The following is a 15,164-nucleotide window of genomic DNA, read 5'->3' on the forward strand; positions in this document are numbered from 1 at the left end:
AAGAAGGCGCCTCCTTGGCGGATGTATCAGCCGTACCATGCGACTTTGGCCCCATAGCCGACTCCCGAGGTGTGTTCTCAGGCCCCTTATCCTAATTCCTGGGTGCACCATCACCATCAGTTGTATCCATGTCCTAAATCTCATCTCCGTCCTGAGGTATCAGTGTATCCTCAATCTCAAGCTCAAGCACATACGTGACTCCGACGCGCGTCCACTTGACCACATCCGGCACGAACTCCAAACTGAGTACACTAACAAGTAACCTCACTGCTCCATGTGCCCGAGTAAAAGGCATGTCTACCTGTTCCATCTTACCGATGATAGAACCCAAACTCCAAGCTACTGAGAAATGATTAATATATTTGCGTGGTGCACCATAGAAGCGAACCCAGACCTTCTCTAAAGGTGTCCCCTCGGGATCCTGCTCCTTCCACTCATCAAAAGCCAGGATAATGCTCGTACTCTGAACTCTACACATGCCATACTTAAGGGTATGGACCTGATCCTCCTTAGTGGGAAAATCAACCTTGTAAGTCTGGGCCTCCAACTTAACAAGATCCCACTGATGGTTGCCTGGTACTAAATCCTGCAACTTTCACACAATATGTGCCTCAGTTAAAGTCCCATTGGTAACCTTGACAATAGCAGGGAAAGAACTCTCCTGCACATGCTTCACCGGTGCCACATCAGGTGACTCGAAAAACATTAGTTCTTTACAGCAAACCCCATATATATTAACCACCGGCTTGGGACCAGAAAGCAACGGACACTCCCCAGATGTATGTTGCGATCTAGAACAATAATCACATAGTTCTGTGGTACACTCTGCCACAAAGTGTCTCGGCTCGCCACATCTATAGCACGAAAGTTTCTTTTTTCTTAATAGCCCACTTTGATAACTTTCCACCATCACGCTTGTCCGGACCCTTATCAGAACCATCATCACCGGCCTTACTATCCCTGGTGCTCGTCAACGGGATACTAACTGCAGCAAACGCCCGTACTGTCTCCGCCGCCGCTTCGGGAAGAGGAAGCGAGGACGTCTGCTCCGTCTCGGCTTGGTTCACGATGACCGAAGCAGTAGGCGGTGGCGGCCGCGGTGGAGGCGGGTGCCGCCCCTCCTCTCCCACCATAGAAACCGCGGTGGTTCCCCCGGTTGTACCGGTTATTAGGGCCTACCACACCCTCGACAAAATTGTCGGGAGGTCCTTGGAAGCCATGATCCGCACCTCCATCATTGAACCATCCAGAACTGCGTCCGCCTCCCGAGGAAGAACCCTGGTGCTGGCCCTCGCCGTACACGTCATATCCATCGTCTCCCCAGTTTCTATATCAGTTATATCTGTAACCATCCCCTGCATAACCCCGATCGCCTCCACCGAAATTGTCCCGGCCGCGGCCAACATCTCGGCCATGACTGCCACCACTGTTGTCCCTGCCATGTGGGTCATCTCGACCATGGCTGGCACCATGGGCCGCTGCCGTCGTTGGCACAGGCGCAAAGATCCGCCCAGGGGCTGGAGCTGCACGCACCGGCGGGACTGCAACCGACCGAGGAGGTGGAGCTGCGCGCGTCGGCGGGACTGCAGCAGCCCGAGGAGGTGGAGCTGCGCGTGCCGGCGGGACTGCAGCAGCCCGAATAGGAGGAGGAGCACCCTGCTTGGGAGGTGGGTTGTCGCGGCACGCCATCCAAGCTTCGGTGCCGGAGCATACCCTCACCGCCCGACCAGTCACGAGCGAAGGAAAACTTGGGCTGTGGTGAACCCTAAACACGGGTTCGATAGGATCGGTCTCAACCTCGTCGAATGATGCCACATGCAAGTTCAGACTGTCGATCGCTACTGTGGACGTGGCTTGGACCTTCAAACGGGCCGCACACCCAGTTCCAGAGAGGCCCACGACCGACGCACCAATAGCAAGACTATCGTGGCCCAAGATGGAATTCAAACAAGCCCGTCTGGCCGCTCGAATCCCATCAGTCGTACTCACCGACGACGGCTCCGGCAGCCGGCCTTTCCTTCCTTTCTTCTTCTTCTTAACCAAAGTCCAGGAGTCCTGTATGAAATCCGACAATGTGACGCAAGTCCGGGTTACCTTGGGGATCGGCCCGATCCATGGTTTGACGATCGGTGACTATTTCTCCTTATGAATCTTCAATTTGCGATTTGGTACCGCTTCTGGAGCTGGCGATGGTGACAGAACCGCAGCAGTAAGAACGGCATCGTCGTTCTTCTCATCTTATACCTCATCCTTATCGTCGGAATCCGCTAGCACCCAGAATCTCCCACCCACACGATGTTCTTGGGGCATGTTTGTCGTCAGATCGATGAGATCCACCGTCTTCTCTTGAGCAATCTGCATGTGACAGTCGACAACCACATCATATGTATCAATACAAAGCCGAGAGCCTACCTCGATCGGAACGTCGGCCTCTAGGTACTCTTCGGCGAGGATGTCGTTGTCCATATCCGCCAGCGAAACCCAACGAGACACCGGAGATATAGCAATACAGCCTTTGATCCAGCCGGAGTCACGACCCGTGAAGAGGACGCGCCACTGCACCGATCTTGGTCTTTCTCCATGCGCCTTCTCCTTCTCCCCAATCACCACCGCCTCAATGGATCCTCCGAGATCCGCTTGCAGAGGCGGAGACAATTGGGTCTCCTGCGCTTGCCCACGGAGATGCGTAGCGGGCGACCGAGCACCGCCAGCGGGCGGCCGGGCACCGCCAGCGGGCGGCCGGGCATCGCCATCGGAGGCGCACACCATCGCCTTGGTGATGCCTTAGTGCTCCTCCGTGTTGAATTCCCCTCCTAGTCGTGGATCCACCGTGTCGAGCATTGACACCAGAAAACCTGCACACCAGCACAAAAGACCACCATGACAAAGAAAATTATACGACCGTTCTTGTATCAAGTGGGGAGAAAAGCACCATGATGTACAAACACCAACCTAGGGAAAAAGAGGAGTAATGAGGAGGAGAAGAGTGGTCGACCTGCAGATCTGCTCACGAAGCCATGGCAGGGAGATGATGTCCATGCACAAATCAAGCAACCGATCGACCAGCTGGATGTTAAGATTTCCTTGCATGGTTGTGGCTCTCTGAGTAATGAGCAATCAATCATACAAAGTGTCAATTTATTTTAGGGGAAGCAGCAATTACCGAACAAATGACTAAGGCTAAAGCAAAACACCATGCACTCAATGCATTAGGACTTTGAGTAGCCATGACAAACAGAGCGTGCATGTTTATTAAGCAAGGAATGGCAACAGGTGTTATGTATATACTAATCCAACAGACTCCGATGCATAAGTATCCATGGCAAATAGAGGTGGAAATAAATTGTAACACCCTCGATGCGGCTATATCTCCCACGTGTCGAAGCACGACTTAGAGGCATAACCGCATTGAAAGCAATGTCGCAAGTGAGGTAATCTTCACACAACCCATGTAATACATAAGGGAAAGAGATACATAGTTGGCTTACAATCGCCACTTCACACAATTACATGAATAAAGCATTACATCATCCAGATACAATCAAGGTCCGACTACGGAACCAAAATAAAAGAAGAACCCCAAATGCGACAAAGGTCCCTGATCGACCCCAACTGGGCTCCACTACTGATCAACTAGAATGAAACAACACAAAGGGCAAGATCTTCATCAAGCTCCTCCTTGAGCTTGGTTGCGTCATCTGCACGGTAACATAGGCACCTGCAAACTGGTTTTGGAAGTATCTGTGAGCCACTGGGACTCAGCAATCTCGCACCCGCGAGATCAAGACTATTTAAGCTTATAGGAAGGATGGAGTAACGAGGTGGAGCTGCAGCAAGCGACTAGCATATATGGTGGCTAACAATCGCAAAAGAGAGCGAGAAGAGAGGGCAAAGCACGGTCGATAAAAGTATGATCAAGAAGTGATCCTATAGCAACCTACGTCAGGCATAACTCCAACACCGTGTTCACTTCCCGGACTCCGCCGGAAAGAGACCATCACGGTTACACACACGGTTGATGTATTTTAATTAAGGTCAACTTCGGGTTTTCTACAACCGGACGTTAACAAATTCCCATCTGCCCATAACCGCGGGCACGGCTTTCGAAAGTTCAAATCCCTGCAGGGGTGTCCCAACTTAGCCCATGACAAGCTCTCACGGTCAACGAAGGAATAGACCTCCACCCGAGACGTTCCGATCAGACTCGGTATCCCGGTACAACAAGACATTTCGACAGGGTAAAACTAAACCAGCAACACCGCCCGAATGTGCCGACAAATCCCGATAGGAGCTGCACATATCTCTTTCTCAGGGCACACTCAGATAGGTCAAGCTACGAGTAAAACCAACCCTCAAGTTTCCCCGAGGTAGCCCCGCAGGCTGCCCAGTTCGGACCAACACTCAGAGGAGCACTGGCCCGGGGGGGTTAAATAAGATGACCCTTGAGTCTGCAGAACCCAAGGGAAAGAAAAGGCTAGGTGGCAAATGGTAAAACCAAGGTTGGGCATTGCTGGAAGAGCTTTACTTAAGGCGAACTGTCAAGGGGTTCCCATTATAGCCCAACCGCGTAAGGGACGCAAAATCCGGGAACATAACACCGATATGACGGAAACTAGGGCGGCAAGAGTGGAACAAAACACCAGGCATAAGGCCGAGCCTTCCACCCTTTACCAAGTATATAGATGCATTAATTAAATAAGATATATTGTGATATCCCAACAAGTAAACATGTTCCAACAAGGAACAACATCTCCATGTTCCAACAAGGAACAAACTTCAATCTTCACCTACAACTAACAACGCTATAAGAGGGGCTGAGCAAAGCGGTAACATAGCCAATCAACGGTTTGCTAGGACATGGTGGGTTAGAGGTTGACATGGCAATTTGGGAGGCTGACAAGCAAATGGTAGGCATCGTAGCATTGGCATAGCAAAAGAGCGAGCAAACTAGCATAGCAAAGATAGTAGTGATCTCGAGGGTATGATCATCTTGCCTGAGATCCCGCAAGGAAGAAGAACGAATCCAAGAAGAAGACAAACAGTCGTAGACGAACAAATCCTCACAACTCCGGAACGAAACCGAAGCTAACGAGAGAAGCAACCCGAAAAGAAACAAACAGCATAGTAAACACACAAGCATAAACAAGTCATGATGCACAAACAAGTATGATGCATGTCTGGTTTAATGAGGCATGGCATGGCAAAGTGCAACAAACAATACTACAAGTTAAGTGGAGCTCAATATGCAACGAGTTGCATATTGACAAAACACCACATCAATTATTTAGTTCTCTCTCGTTAAGGAACACAACAATATTAAGTGTGGTTAAACATGGCAAGGGGTGAAACATAATTAAACTACACCATCTAAACAATTTAAATGGGGCCGGATATAAAAACAACAAATCCGGTAAATCCCCATATGCATTTAGCAATTTAATGCAACAACAAGTTTAAACATTTTAAATGTTGTTATCATGATGCGGATGACATATACAAGTTTTATGCAATTTTATGAAAATGTTGACATGAGCATGTTATGAAGCATTTGGTCACCATGGCGGAACAAAAAGGGTGCCACGGCGGCGAAACAAAAATGGTGCCACGGCAACATTCCGGTCCCGGTAACTCATGGAGATACCGGTGCAAAAGGAGGCGTGCGGATGTGCGGAACATGCTAGAGATGGTGGGGTGATCCCGGTTACCGGGTTCCCACGGTTCATCGGCACGACGAACGAGGAGGAACGTGCATGAAGCAAACGGGCACGGTGCAAACATAGGGTGCATCTCATACACGCAAGGGCATCTCATCGCGGTCGTCGTCTCGGGGTTATACCTTGAAGCGTGCATTCGGGGCGGAACGCGTTCGTAGTGGAAGTAGTCGTTCACGGAGCGGTCGTCGTCGGAAGTAGAGGAACTAGTCGTTCAAGCGTCTGATGGTAATAGTACTCGGTCGTTTCGAAGAGGTACTTGGGGTCATTCGAACTTGCCGATCTCGTCATCTCGAAGGGGTACTTGACGTTCTTAGAGATTCCGAAGACGAGGTAGAGGTACACTTGTTGTAGGGGTACTTGTCGGATCCACGGCGACGGTAGAGGTACAAATGTTCTCGTGATACTTGTCGGTCCAGTCTTGGTGTAGATGTACATCGCAAACGTAGTGGTACTCGCGGACTTCGGCGTCGGTAGTCGTACACGGTTCGTCGGGGTACTTGGCGTTCTTGGTGATTCCGAAGAAGGCGGTAGATGTACTCGGCGAATCCACAAGGCGTGCACGGGTCGAAGTGGAACTCTTGACAAAATCCACGGGACTGACTTGGCATGCAACAAGCACGGCGCGATGGGCATGAAGGGCGGCGCTGGTTCTCTGCTCCAACGAAGCAGAACGACGGGCGAGCGGGCGGCCGACCTGGTGTCTTAGAGCAGCGTGGAAAGGCGGTGGTGAGCGACCGGATCGGAGGCAGAGGAGGTCACGGGAAGCTGGTCCGGCGGGATCCGGGCGAAGGAGGGCCGACCTGGGCGCAGGTCGCCGGATCGGGAGGCGATGGGCCTCGGCAGACCCGAGCAGAGCCAGGAGGAGGAGGTCGCGGGCGACGAGAGGGTGCAGTAGTTGCTGTTGCTGTCGGTGGCGACGAACTTGGAGGCGGGGCGGCGTGCAGAGCTGCGTGAAGGAGAGGCGGGGCCATGGTAGGCCTCGTTGGCGGCGGAGCTAGGCTTCACCGGAGCAGGGGGGCCTCGGGCGTCATGGGGCGGCGCTTGGAGCTCGGGGCAGAGGAGGTGGAGAGGCGCGGGACGAGGACGAGGCAGGAGGTCGCGCGAGGTGGAGGAGGAAGGGCGAGGCCGCGGCGCTGAGGAGGTGGTGTGGTGGTGCTCGCGGGCGAACGAAGCAGGGAGGCGCGATGGAGGTCGTCGACGCGGAGAAGTAGCAGGCGAGGCGCGGCCATGGCAGGACCCGACGGATCCGGAAGGGGCGGACTTGGCGCGGTCGCGAGGCACAGAGACCGAAGGGCGCGACGGCAGTGGAGGTAGGCGGCCATGGCGCGGCCATGAGCGCATAGCTCGGGTCGCGGGCGAGGGGGAGATGGAGAGGTGGGGCGCAGAGGAGGCCGATGGGGCTCCGTCCTGGTTATCTTCTCCGGCGAGGGCGGAGCGCGGGAGCGAGGGGAAGGTCGAGGGCTGCGCGCTCGGGCTCGGGATCGAGGAGAGGGAAACGAGGGGATCGGGCGCAGGGAGCTCCTCTCCCTGGCTCGATGCGGTGTATGGTGACGGCATGAGGGAGGAGACGAGGGAGAGTGGGGGATCGAGAGAGGAGAGATGAGATGCGGGCTAGGGTTAGGAGGGGGTTAGGTGGGCTGGACTGCGGATGGGCCTAAGAGGCCGGCTAGGTTACAGGCTGCTGGGCTTCTTCTCCCTCTCTTATATTTTCTGAAAATAGAAAATAAATCAAGGAAGAAAAGGAGAAGAAAGGAAGGTAGAAATAGAATTTTGGGCAAGGGGATTATTTTCCCGGACTCGCAAAAATATGCTCGTTCCAAGAAAAATAGAAAGGGGCATGATTGAAAGATTTAAATTCAAACTCATTTGAAATTCAAATGGGTTTGAACGAGGACTTGATGAAACGAAGGTCCAAAAATGTTCGGATTTTTGGTGGAGTTCCGGAAAATGATGAAATAATTATTGGCAAGGTTGGAGAACAAGAATTGAGATAACAACGGCATGGGATATTTTGCAAGTGGGTTATGGGTAATTCCAAATAAATGGAATAATTTATAGTATCTCCCTATATATCGGGAGGGTATGTTATAAAGAGAAGTCACCCTTCCCTCGATTTAAAAGGACCGAAGATCCATGCAATTTATTTGGAAGAGTTTTTTAAAAAATTAAATGACATGATGGCATGATGACATGATGCAAAGCAAAAAAAAAGAGCAAGCACAAATGAAACAGACGGTGATCACGAAAATATGGAAGTCTTCTGGAGCGTCGGTCTTGGGGCGTTACAACACTCCACCACTACAAGAGGATCTCGTCCCGAGATCTAGAATGGCACCGGAGGGAAAACGGAAGAGAAAGAGAAGAGGTAAACCAAATTGCTTCTTTAACAAACGAGTGAAACCAAGAACCTTGATAGGTTGAAAAGTTGAAAGAAAGGACATAACAGAGTTGAACACAATTGAGAGCACTGCGGTAGAAAATATAAACAAGGAACACCATGTGAACCTTGGAGGTTGCAAAGCTATGAATGACGAGTACAATGGACAAGAAGGAATTGAAATCACTCTGGTTGAAACGAGATAAACAAGGAACAAGGAAGATCAAAATCGGACAGCACTCCGGTTGAAAAGAGACGCATGACTTGATAAGATGAAAAGAACTTGAAAAGAGGATGCACCACTCCGGTTAAATGGATAAGCACGAAAAGAACATGATCCTCCCAATTCGAGATGATGAGTGAAAAGAGCAACATCACAATGCCTCCGGAAGAAAGAATAGAAGATAAATCATTGGAATAACCGAATGGAGAAGAAAATGCCAACTTCTGCCACAAATGAGCTTGGAAAGCACCCTTCCAAGAAGGTTACAACGGGGTTGTTGGAAAACCAACAACGAAATGAATAAGCTTGTAGTGGGCTTATGGAAAACATCTCAAAACTATGAGGTGACAACCTGCCACTAACTGAAACAATTGCTTGCTTAAGATCAACGAACAGATGAAAATTGCTTTTGCCGAGAGGATAGGAGAAAACTTGGATCATTGATAAGCACCACAATACAACATTCCTTAGGGAAGGCTTTAGGTGAAATATGACACAAGATAACTCCAACGAAGAGTTATGGATTTAAAATACCTCATTTTTGACAACATGTGAATCATGAAACATGAATGGAAATTGTCAAGAATGATATAACACCATCTCAAAAGATAAGGTCGAAAGAATTGCACTTCGGAATGCAAGATGAAGAATGCTTGAACTCCTTAAAAGAATCTCGATGAAAACTTCGACAAGGAAATAAATCCTTGATGAACCATCATGTAGAACCTCCATGAAGAACTCCGGTAACAAAAAGATGATCCAATGGAAGGAAAAAGAAGTTGAAAACACAAGGTGAAACCTTGTAATGATTTAGATGAATCTCCGCAACGAGATAAAGAGAAAACTTGGCACTCCGGTGAAGTAAGATGAACAAATGGAAACAAGAATTTGATGAGCCTCAGGAATAAGGAATTAATATCTTGGGTGAAACAAGAATAAGGATTACATTATGCTTATCCTTCACCATTTTAAAATTGATGACAAGCAACGGATTTGGCATACTACTTATTCTCGTAGAAAGGATTAAGATAGATATTGCGCAAACTTGAGAAAGTCTTCAACTATCCACCGGTAGAATTTAGAAAGTACGAATGCATAGATATGATACACGAATTAAGAAAAACTCTTGAACGAACCACCGGTAGGATTGGAACAACAAATGAATTGATATGATGAACAAGGAAGAGAGATCTTGAAAGAACCACCGTAAGAATTAAAAATGAACAAAAAAAAAGATAAGGAAGACACTGGGAAGAATTTGCAAATACACGAAGATGCTTGAGAGGATTTAGATACATGAGAACGACGAGATCACGAGCTGATTAAAGATCACTTGCACGAAGCATCGGTAAAATTGAAGAACGTGAGCTGAAAACTGAGAATGAATAATATTTGAAAAGATGGATTCCGGATAAGAAATTGAGAAGACTCTTGAATTTGCTCCGGATAGTTGAAAAGAATTCTCACAATCGAAAACAATTATGAGAGGATGGCATAACGCTAGAACCATGAATCTCTGGAAGAACGGGCAAGATTTAAGAGGAACTCTTCTTCGGTCTTCAAAATTCGAGAATGACAACGAGAAACACCACCATGAATTGTTGAGGCACTCCGGAATGACAATTTGAAAGGTTGAACCAAAAATGAAAGAATTGGAAAGATCTTGGAGAAAGACATTTGACTGATGATAATTCATTCTTACGTCAAACTTTGCAATGAATTTGAGAATAACTTCGGGAAAGTTGGGAGAGTCAGGTAAGATCCTGGGAAAAGACCTGTGGGTTAGGGCCCACTCAAAAGAACACCGTTGAAAAGATTTAAAAGAGATGTTGCACCGGTTGAATTAAATGACTTGAATGAGATACCAATCTCGAAAGAGCTTGAACGAATGCAGAGTGGAAACACGAATCTTCGAGATATCTTGAGCACTCCGAATAAGAATAGAGAGAGATGAACAATTATGAGAGGCGCCGGCATGGGATAGCATTTGAACGAGGATAAGGATATGATCAACACCGAAAGCTTGAGGTAAATCCACCGGAGAAGAAAACGAGAATGAAGAGTGATGAACTTGGAGCTCCGTTAGTACCTTCTTGAGAATCAGCGGATAAGAACATTGACGGAAAAGAATGGAGAAACTTCCCATCAATAAAATGGATACTTGAAGAAGAAATCTTAGTCCTTGAAGAAAACAAAAGGGAGGGAGGGTGGGAAAAACAAAGGCAACTTGGAGACGGATGAAACAAACACCGTTGAGAAGAAATGATAATTGGTCTTGCTGATGTTGAAGTGATCGGATCCACTTGAAGAGAAACACGCCGGTTGAAAAGGATTGACATGACAATCTCGATTGTCGAGAAGGATTGGTATTCACATCGGAGTATGAGAACACCATTTCGGAAAGGTATGGAATCAACACTTGACATTGAAGCAACTCGAATACCACAACTCAAAACAAAAACAAAGGACTGGCTTGCAGAATAAGCCAGAACAAACATATGATAGAGATTTCGTCTGAAGTTTTCGTGGTGGGGCCTACACGGGCTCGATCGTACAGCACCATCATGTACAAGGCAGTGCACATGACATACGAAGCGTCCCCGAGTCGGCATAGCCAAGGACTCTTTAAGACACAACGAGACCACTGTAAAACCAACCGTGAATAGGCGGACCACTAGACGTCGAACCCCAATTTCATATCATGCATCTGTCGGAAAGATATCCTAAGAGCTACTTGAATTCCCACCTATGAAACTCCCGAAATTTTCCGGTTATGCAATCAGGTGTTGGGGATATAGGGGAAGCATAATATCTCACCCAAACTAACAAATCCTACATCCAGCTGTATCCATCCTTCAACACATAACCAAGAAAACTTCGGAAACCATCTACCTCAACCTTCGAAAAGCATCCGTTATACAAGTTATGGCAATACTCCCGAACTCCCGCCCCAGTACTGGGTGGCGTCGAGGTTATCTCACCAACAAACTGCATAAAAGAGATTTCCGATGTCGGCGTACTAAACTCAGGTATTCCAGAACTGCAACGATAAAATTATGATGACAACACCTCAGAGCTCAACTCCCCTGGACACTTCCACTAAACCCCTGACAGGAGGCACCAAGACAATGTTCTCATCATAAAACCATCGGAACGATTCCAAGATACCCGCGTGATCCTAAAAAATTTTTAGTGAAATTTGAGAAGAGAAGAGTCAAAACTCTATGTCAGGATGCCTTACCAGAGCGATGAGGAGACTGGGAAGTAAAAAGAATTCCTAACTCTCTGATATATAATTCCTAAATGACTCAAAACATTTTTCTAGACACAACTCGGCTGCTAAAAACGATCAAGCAATGGGGCTCCTAAGGTCGGGGAAGGCTCTGATACCAACTTGTAACGCCCTCGATGCGGCTATATCTCCCACGTGTCGAAGCACGACTTAGAGGCATAACCGCATTGAAAGCAATGTCGCAAGTGAGGTAATCTTCACACAACCCATGTAATACATAAGGGAAAGAGATACATAGTTGGCTTACAATTGCCACTTCACACAATTACATGAATAAAGCATTACATCATCCAGATACAATCAAGGTCCGACTACGGAACCAAAATAAAAGAAGAACCCCAAATGCGACAAAGGTCCCTGATCGACCCCAACTGGGCTCCACTACTGATCAACTAGAACGAAACAACACAAAGGGCAAGATCTTCATCAAGCTCCTCCTTGAGCTTGGTTGCATCATCTGCACGGTAACATAGGCACCTGCAAACTGGTTTTGGAAGTATCTGTGAGCCACGGGGACTCAGCAATCTCGCACCCGCGAGATCAAGACTATTTAAGCTTATAGGAAGGATGGAGTAACGAGGTGGAGCTGCAGCAAGCGACTAGCATATATGGTGGCTAACAATCGCAAAAGAGAGCGAGAAGAGAGGGCAAAGCACGGTCGATAAAAGTATGATCAAGAAGTGATCCTATAGCAACCTACGTCAGGCATAACTCCAACACCGTGTTCACTTCCCGGACTCCGCTGGAAAGAGACCATCACGGTTACACACACGGTTGATGTATTTTAATTAAGGTCAACTTCGGGTTTTCTACAACCGGACGTTAACAAATTCCCATCTGCCCATAACCGCGGGCACGGCTTTCGAAAGTTCAAATCCCTGCAGGGGTGTCCCAACTTAGCCCATGACAAGCTCTCACGGTCAACGAAGGAATAGACCTCCACCCGAGACGTTCCGATCAGACTCGGTATCCCGGTACAACAAGACATTTCGACAGGGTAAAACTAAACCAGCAACACCGCCCGAATGTGCCAACAAATCCCGATAGGAGCTGCACATATCTCTTTCTCAGGGCACACTCAGATAGGTCAAGCTACGAGTAAAACCAACCCTCAAGTTTCCCCGAGGTGGCCCCGCAGGCTGCCCAGTTCGGACCAACACTCGGAGGAGCACTGGCCCGGGGGGGTTAAATAAGATGACCCTTGAGTCTGCAGAACCCAAGGGAAAGAAAAGGCTAGGTGGCAAATGGTAAAACCAAGGTTGGGCATTGCTGGAAGAGCTTTACTTAAGGCGAACTGTCAAGGGGTTCCCATTATAGCCCAACCGCGTAAGGGACGCAAAATCCGGGAACATAACACCGATATGACGGAAACTAGGGCGGCAAGAGTGGAACAAAACACCAGGCATAAGGCCGAGCCTTCCACCCTTTACCAAGTATATAGATGCATTAATTAAATAAGATATATTGTGATATCCCAACAAGTAAACATGTTCCAACAAGGAACAACATCTCCATGTTCCAACAAGGAACAAACTTCAATCTTCACCTGCAACTAACAACGCTATAAGAGGGGCTGAGCAAAGCGGTAACATAGCCAATCAACGGTTTGCTAGGACATGGTGGGTTAGAGGTTGACATGGCAATTTGGGAGGCTGACAAGCAAATGGTAGGCATCGTAGCATTGGCATAGCAAAAGAGCGAGCAAACTAGCATAGCAAAGATAGTAGTGATCTCGAGGGTATGATCATCTTGCCTGAGATCCCGCAAGGAAGAAGAACGAATCCAAGAAGAAGACAAACGGTCGTAGACGAACAAATCCTCACAACTCCGGAACGAAACCGAAGCTAACGAGAGAAGCAACCCGGAAAGAAACAAACAGCATAGTAAACACACAAGCATAAACAAGTCATGATGCACAAACAAGTATGATGCATGTCTGGTTTAATGAGGCATGGCATGGCAAAGTGCAACAAACAATACTACAAGTTAAGTGGAGCTCAATATGCAACGAGTTGCATATTGACAAAACACCACATCAATTATTTAGTTCTCTCTCGTTAAGGAACACAACAATATTAAGTGTGGTTAAACATGGCAAGGGGTGAAACATAATTAAACTACACCATCTAAACAATTTAAATGGGGCCGGATATAAAAACAACAAATCCGGTAAATCCCCATATGCATTTAGCAATTTAATGCAACAACAAGTTTAAACATTTTAAATGGTGTTATCATGATGCGGATGACATATACAAGTTTTATGCATTTTTATGAAAATGTTGACATGAGCATGTTATGAAGCATTTGGTCACAATGGCGGAACAAAAAGGGTGCCACGGCGGCGAAACAAAAATGGTGCCACGGCAACATTCCGGTCCCGGTAACTCATGGAGATACCGGTGCAAAAGGAGGCGTGCGGATGTGCGGAACATGCTAGAGATGGTGGGGTGATCCCGGTTACCGGGTTCCCACGGTTCATCGGCACGACGAACGAGGAGGAACGTGCATGAAGCAAACGGGCACGATGCAAACATAGGGTGCATCTCATACACGCAAGGGCATCTCATCGCGGTCGTCGTCTCGGGGTTATACCTTGAAGCGTGCATTCGGGGCGGAACGCGTTCGTAGTGGAAGTAGTCGTTCACGGAGCGGTCGTCGTTGGAAGTAGAGGAAGTAGTCGTTCAAGCGTCCGATGGTAATAGTACTCGGTCGTTTCGAAGAGGTACTTGGGGTCATTCGAACTTGCCGATCTCGTCATCTCGAAGGGGTACTTGACGTTCTTAGCGATTCCGAAGACGAGGTAGAGGTACACTTGTTGTAGGGGTACTTGTCGGATCCACGGCGACGGTAGAGGTACAAATGTTCTCGCGGTACTTGTCGGTCCAGTCTTGGTGTAGATGTACATCGCAAACGTAGTGGTACTCGCGGACTTCGGCGCCGGTAGTCGTACACGGTTCGTAGGGGTACTTGGCGTTCTTGGTGATTCCGAAGAAGGCGGTAGATGTACTCGGCGAATCCACAAGGCGTGCACGGGTCGAAGTGGAACTCTTGACAAAATCCACGGGACTGACTTGGCATGCAACAAGCACGGCGCGATGGGCATGAAGGGCGGCGCTGGTTCTCTGCTCCAACGAAGCAGAACGACGGGCGAGCGGGCGGCCGACCTGGTGTCTTAGAGCAGCGTGGAAAGGCGGTGGTGAGCGACCGGATCGGAGGCAGAGGAGGTCACGGGAAGCTGGTCCGGCGGGATCCGGGCGAAGGAGGGCCGACCCTGGGCGCAGGTCGCCGGATCGGGAGGCGATGGGCCTCGGCAGACCCGAGCAGAGCCAGGAGGAGGAGGTCGCGGGCGACGAGAGGGTGCAGTAGTTGCTGTTGCTGTCGGTGGCGACGAACTTGGAGGCGGGGCGGCGTGCAGAGCTGCGTGAAGGAGAGGCGGGGCCATGGTAGGCCTCGTTGGCGGCGGAGCTAGGCTTCACCGGAGCAGGGGGGCCTCGGGCGTCATGGGGCGGCGCTTGGAGCTCGGGGCAGAGGAGGTGGAGAGGCGCGGGACGAGGA

This window comes from Triticum dicoccoides, chromosome 4A, assembly GCF_002162155.2.
Source record: "Triticum dicoccoides isolate Atlit2015 ecotype Zavitan chromosome 4A, WEW_v2.0, whole genome shotgun sequence".
Taxonomy (NCBI): Eukaryota; Viridiplantae; Streptophyta; class Magnoliopsida; order Poales; family Poaceae; genus Triticum; species Triticum dicoccoides.